We start from the raw sequence: 7,336 nt of genomic DNA on the forward strand, positions 1-7,336 counted from the left end.
AGCAGGGCAGATAAGTAGGGTCTCAACAGGGCAGATGTGGAGGGTCTTAGCAGGGGCAGATAAGGAGGGTCTCACTAGGAGTAAATAAGGAGGGTGTCATCAGGGACAGATAAGGAGGGTCTCACCAGGGGCAGATAAGGAGCATCTTAAAGGGCAGATAAGGAGGATCTCAGCAGGGCAGATGCGGAGGATTTCACCAGAGGCAGATAAGGAGGGTCTCACTAGCGGCAGATTCCGAGGGCCTCACCAGGGGTAGATGCCGAGCGCCTCAGCAGGGCAGATGCCTAGGGTCTCAGCAGGGCAGATAAGGAGAGTCTCACCAGGGGCAGATAAGATGGATCTCACCAGGGGCAGATGTGAGGTCTCACCAGGGGCAGATGCTGAGGATATGAAATGATCAAATAGGATCAAAGTACAGTGTTAATGAGGGTCGGAGAGTCAAAATGTTGTACAAAATAGTATAAATGTATTAATTAAAATTCTTGGTCATTATAAACACAACACTTAGCCACCACTTATTATTCTCTAAAAAAAGGGTTATTGCAACAACCCACACTCACAAATCACACTCGCAAATCAAAGTACATTAACACTGTACTTTGATTTGATCCTATTTGATCATTTCATAATCTCTTTTTTCTTTCTTGCCAAACACTTGGGGGCTGTTTTGAGAGTCATCTGTCAATAAATACACCCTACTTTAGGGTTTAATCAAAATTGGGTTTGGTACTCTGCGTGTAAGCCTTTTTTCTTTTTTTGTGCAGATGCTGAGGTCTCACCAGGGGCAGATGCAAAGATCTCACCAGGGGCAGATGCAGAGGGTCTAAGCAGGGGCAGATGCAGTCACCATTCCTCCAGTGGGGGGCACTGGACCGAGGGACTGGATCTCAGTCAGCCTCTGGCCTTTGTGGAGCTGCACCAGCAGTAGGTCCGCCCTCGGGCTGTATACCCCCACCCAGTGTGACACCTCCCACCATGACTGTGCTCATTTTGGCCGCGCCGAACTAGTAGATGCGACTGTGTTAAAGTGGCGATGGCAGTGTCTGGTTGGCCTGGGAGGTGAGGGACACTGCCATCGCCGCTTTAACATAGCCAAATCTACTAGTTTGGCAGCGGCACGGCCGAAAAGAGCACAGAAATGTGGGCTGGAAAGAGGGTTTAGGGGTGGTGCTGATAGGCCCCCTCTTGGCAGTGCCCGAATGGTGAGTCTGCCCCTGCCCTTCTGTATGTGCTGATGTTTTGGGACGGGCCCAGGGCTGTCACAAGAAGTTATTGACATACCTCTGCTTGCGATTAATGTTTTTAAAGTGTGAAGTGAACACATGCGGCTGCTATCACCCTGTCATTAACTGCATGTGAAAAGGGACACCTGGGATCCCTGACACAGGAATCCGTAGGTTCTTGCAGCAGGAATGCCAGAAAACACATACAAGCCCCATGCAAACGCAACGTGAGATGGACTTGACTAACAAATTAAAGCTCAACTACAGCTTATAATTGTTAAGCAGTTACAGCAGCAGATTTTTTTTTGTCTCTCCTATCCATTGTCAGTGTTAAATGGTTTGTTTCAGTCCTCTAACTGCCACTTTGGCTGGACAACTTGGTCTGTTAAAGAGAGTTGAAAATTTATAGGCTTATTAGATGGATCTCCAGATGAAAATGAAGAAAAAAGCCTAAAAATGAAAACTAATGCCGCCACCACATTTAAGGACTGGTGGTGGATCAGGTTTAGATACGCTTTAAGAAAAACTGTCTAGCATAGCAATACAGATTGAATACAGACACGGACAAACATCATTATAATGAAAGATAACATTTTCTTAATATCAGTCACTCAAATCTGATAAGTAAAAACACAATGCACTCTTTAATCTCATTCACAGACTTTAATTAATAATTTATGTTTATTGATTACATAATGTACTTGAATACATCTATTTAAAAAGAGGCAATTCAGTTGTTTATTTATTTATTTTTATAGAGTGGGGAATAATCAGAATCAGTGACTGTTTTTATTGCTGTCTACGTCTCTATAGGGTAGAGTAACCTTCTTTTTTGACACAGTTCACTGTCACCAGAAGAGAAAGTAAAGGGATAGCTCCCCAACTGGGACACAGTCAACATTAAAAAGCTAACAGGGGCTCTAACCCTTCCACGTTATAATAAAAAATGGTTTTATTGCTGTTCTGGGTTGCCATTGGAAAGATTTACAGGGCTATTCACAAAAGGGTGAAGAGTTTGGAGAAGACAGGAGGAGAAGTGAACAATCTAGGTCAAAATAGCTGATTCTCCAATTCAGCTATGTTGTCCTAGATTGTTCACTTCTCCTGCCTTCTCCAAACTCTTCACCCTTTTGTGAATAACCCTGCCATTCTCACTTTCTGTTCTAAAAACCACTGTAGCTATCCCTGTCTTTCCTATTAGCATGTTTACTGTTAGCACATGCACATAAGCCTACTCAGCCAGTAGTACTTGCTCCTCTGGAGATTCTTCTTACAGGTTCTAGGGTACTGCCAAATGAAGAAAGAATATGTAACCACAATATTTTTCTTTTAACGCCTTAAGCCAGGGGTCTCAAAGTACCGACCTGTGCTTGGATGCAGCTGCTCGGTCATGGAAACCAATTCCATGAAGCTCTCTACGCACTGTTGTTCTGCCAATTTGAAGGCTACACAAAGTTTGGACGTCTGTAGCTATTGACTCTGCAGACAGTTGGCGACTTCTGCGCATGCGCTGACCCCGCTCTGTCATTTTATGTGGCCTACCACTTTGTGGCTGAGTTGCTCTTGTTCCCAGTTGTTTCCACTTTGTTATAATACCACTAACAGTTGACCGTGGAATATTTAGTAGCAAGGAAATTTCACAGAACACCTGAATCCAATGATTTGGAGGGGTGTCCCAATACTTTTGGCAATATAGTGTATTTGGAATGCAGGTGCAAATCACCTGCTATCATCATTAACCAGTGAACTCAAATTATGATACAGTATCACGATATTGGAGACCAACACAAACATCAAAGTCTGCTATAAGCTGGTCTGATTTATTACGGCGCATTAAGGTTCTATAAGATAATACAGAGAAAGGAGGGGAAGGGGGTGGTGGTGTGGAATGTTATACAGAGCTAACAGTTAGATAATATAGAAAGTCAGAAGGTAGATAATATATAAGGTACAGAAGTTACAAGACTACGTTTCTAGAAAAGGGAGGGAGAGAACACTATTATGCAAATGTCCAGTCTTCACTTTAAATGACTTTATATGTTCATGTTCTTTATATGTACATCAAGTGGATTTCTCTTTATCTGTTTGTGATTTTGATCATAAGTTGATTTGATCATAACTTGTCGGAGAGCTTCACATATTCCATCACTTGCCACCATGTTTCAAGCCTGATTTATGCAGAGGTTTCATAAAAACAAAGCATATGTCAATGGTTAAAATGAGTATATCAATATATGCATAGGCCAAGCCTTATATTACACAGTTACATAGTTACATAGTATTTGAGGTTGAATAAAGACATTAGTCCATCAAGTCCAACCTATTACCATATTCTATGCCTTGAAGCTATTTTGAGTAAATTTTTCCGCCATATTTTCTCCCTCTTGATCATTTACTGATTAAGAGGGTTACAGTTATTCTACTAAACTGTATGTTCCCTATTCTTCCTACTTTATGATTTATCAGAGCCCTTCAGGGCTTGTGGAGTCAGATGTCTCACAACAGCATACCAATCTTCTGCAGCTGTTTCTCTTACAAAATATGCCTTTACCTCAGTGCATTTCTTACTACCGAATATAGCAAGCTTTATTATTGCATTAAAAAAATCACAGCAAAAACAACAAACATAACAAACATAACAATGTAGGTTATCAAACACTGGAACCAGGTCCCCAAACACGATCCAAATTTTATAAAAGGATTCCAACCATCTTTGGCAATAAAGCATGCTTGGCTCTGCAATTCCTCTACCTTTGTACCGTGTTGTTTAATGAGCTTAAAGTGATCTGGAATCTCAGCAGAGGTATTATAGAACCAAGTATAGCACTCGTAAGACTGGGTTTGTTCACATAGTCCATTTAAGGCTGCACTCATGCATTCTATAGCCAACCGTTGTTCTAACACCACTCTTCTAATTTGTCTTAGCTCCTCTACTAATAAGTATATGTCTAGTGGGGTGAGATTTAAAACTGCATCTATGATAGTTCTGTAATTATTAAATATTTTCATAAGTTCAAATCCCCATCCTGCCCACGGCTCATGCCAAGTAGAAAATACTTCTCTCACTTTGTAACTTGAGATATTCCCATTTGGGTCTATATGTTGTAAATAAAACCCTGTCTTAAGTATTTCACATATTAATAGATCAACATGGGTAATTAAGGTAAATTAATATAATCTATTTGTAGCCTTAGAAAAACAAAGTCTGGCCTCTAGATATGCTTGTGTGAAATGCTCACAGTCCTGCCAGGATTACATTTGGTACAGGTAAGGTCACAGAGGAAAATCCTGGGGCTATCCAGTGCTTGTTTACCACAGCAACTGTCTTTATTTGACACAAAGTGTACAATATCCATGGAAGACATAGTAGATCATCATTCTTCAAACACGCTGTTCCATCTGTTGCTGCTCCTCGGTCAACCCACTTCTAATATTCCTGGGGTGTGGGCCGTCTCTGTAACAAGATCAGAATCTCCATACTTATCCCTGAAGTATTGCCTATTGCAGTCAACATGACTTTCAAATCAGGTGACTCTAAAGGTTGCATGTGAAGCAGCGCGGAGCGGTGATGCGCGGACCTTCACATGCAGTGTGCCATGTCCTCTTCACTCTGGTATGTCAGCTTGCGAGAGCTTGCATAGCTGAATGTGCCGAGATGAAAAATGTCCTCTTCAGCCAATAGTCTGGTGCATATAAACCCAAGCGTCCCAATGCGAAGTCCATTCGGTTGTTACATGCAAGCCGATTGGATGAAGATGCAGTCTTTCATCTGGCCATGCTGCTCTCACACACAACATGTGAACCTCCATGCCTGACAGCTTTGCTTTGCGCTGCTTCGCATGCAGTGTGTCCGGGGCTTAACCTCTTGCCGTCCGCCCGTAGTAAAAAAACGGACGGACGGCACTGCAGCATCTGCGGGTTGCCGTCTCCAGACGGCAATTTTTTTCTGCTCGCGCGCGCCCCCTAGCGGGCACGCACGGGCAGAAAAGACCCGCTAAATGCACACACCCGTTACCGGGTGTTATGTTTCGTGGTCTGATCTGCCTTTGCATTTCCTTTAGCCTTCATACTGTTGTCCTTGTTGCGGGCCTTCACTTTAAGTATGGCTACCTGAGAAGGGCACTGCAAGGCTAAAAATAACCTTTGTATTAACTTAGCATGCTTGATTGGCTTATCTGTTTAGGTGTAAAAGGCTTTCCACGATAGGACCAAAATCATGAGCAATCCCAAAAAGCACATCCGTTACCTGTGTATTTTCATTTTTTTTAGCTAGCTCCTGGGCGGAGCTAGCTAAAAAAAAATGAAAATACTGTTTTCTATTGGCCGGCGGTTCTGCTGCCATAAAAAAAATCTCCCGCTCCCGGCCGCCAAGGAGAGAAACACTGCTTTTTCTTTTTTTATTCTGACACGTAGCCGTTTCACAATAGAAAAAAAATTTTCGCCATAGGAATGCATAGCTAGCTTCCTATTGGCTATTTCAAATTAACAATAGCCAATAGCAAACTAGCTATTGTACCTGCCCTCTGCTGCTGTCAATCACTAGTAGGGACCTGATGGAGAACTGCAATAGTTACAATACAATACAATAGTTTGCTATTGGCTATTGCAAATTGAAATAGCCAATAGGAAGCTAGCAATGCATTGCTATGGTGAATTTTTTTTTTCTATTGTGAAACGGCTACGTGTCAGAATAAAAAAAGAAAAAGCAGTGTTTCTCTCCTTGGCGGCCGGGAGCGGGAGACTCCCGGAGCGCCCGGGAGAGTTAGGCTGTCTTTAGATCAGTGTCCCTGGTTAGCTGGCAACCATGGACGCTGATCTCTCTGCAAGTGGCCGGAGCCGTAAGATCACGGCTGGCTCCGCCCAGCTGTCAGAAGCAGGCTGTTGGCCGGCCAATGGCCGGCCGCTCGGCCAGCTTCGGCTTTCAGCGCGGCTCAGCCGAGGCATATGCGTTCGGCTCGACTGAGCTGCTCTGCCAAGTTCAGGAGCTCTACGGGCTATAGTGAATAGCCCATACAGCAGCCCTTCGGTTCTACTGAACCGAAGGGGTCCTGGGGCCAAAGCTAGCCGAAAGATCGGCCGAAGCTACGGCTAGATCCTTCGGCTGCTTCGTGAATAGACCCCCATAGTCGTTGAACATAGCAGAGGTCGGGGCAGGCAGCAAAGTATCAGGGTCACGGAACAGGCCAGGGGTCAGTAATAGGAATCAGAAACAGGTATAACACCAGGCACTCTAAGAACAAGCTTAACAATAACCAAGCACAGAATGACTCACCCTTCCTGGTTATATACCTGTTGGCAATGAGATTATGTCATTTCTAGGGGCGGACCACTTACTTGGAGGGGTGTGCACTGTCTCTTTAAGAAGCGACCACCCGATGGCGCGAGACCCTGCGGGAGGTAACAGGTAAGTCTTCACACACAATCGCTGGATTAATAAAGAACCATCTATCCAGAACCTTTTCAATTTGTTACCATGCACCAATGATGACTGAACAACTTTGCGCTACTAAAGGTACCAACACTCTGGGTGGAAAAAAAACCCAGAAAAATGCATTAGCAAAATCAATAACAGATAAAAAAAAAACAACAACTTGATGTTGGTGAAACCCCTCCTAGTAACCTGTTTGGGTTTGGCACAATAAAAATGTCAGTCTCTATGACATTGGTTAAATCATACACTATATAATACACTAAGGCAGGGCTCAAAATTTCCAGTCGCATTTTGCTAGTAAAAATAAGGTGAGGGCGAGTGGAAATTTGGGTCTCCAAGTACCGGCTCGCGGACCAACTCCGGCCCAGGGTAAGGGTTAGGTGGGGCAACTGGTGGCTAGTGACTCTTAAGGCATGGCTAGTAGCTCAGGACTTGAAATTTTGAGCCCTGCACTAAGGGGTTTATTAACTAAGCTGCTGAAGGATCTAGCCATAGCTTGAGCTGATCCTTCAGCTATCTTCGTCCCAAGGACCCCTTCGGTTCAGTAGAACCGAAGGGCTGCTGTGCAGGCTATTCACTAATAGCCCGTAGAGCTCCCGAAGTTGGCCGAGCGGCTCAGTCGAGCCGAGGTGGAAGCCGAAGCTGGCCGAACGGCCGGCCATCGGCTGGCCTACAGCCTGCT

The sequence above is a fragment of the Nanorana parkeri genome, unplaced genomic scaffold (genome assembly GCF_000935625.1).
Source record: "Nanorana parkeri isolate BGI_ZX_2015 unplaced genomic scaffold, ASM93562v1 scaffold265, whole genome shotgun sequence".
Taxonomy (NCBI): Eukaryota; Metazoa; Chordata; class Amphibia; order Anura; family Dicroglossidae; genus Nanorana; species Nanorana parkeri.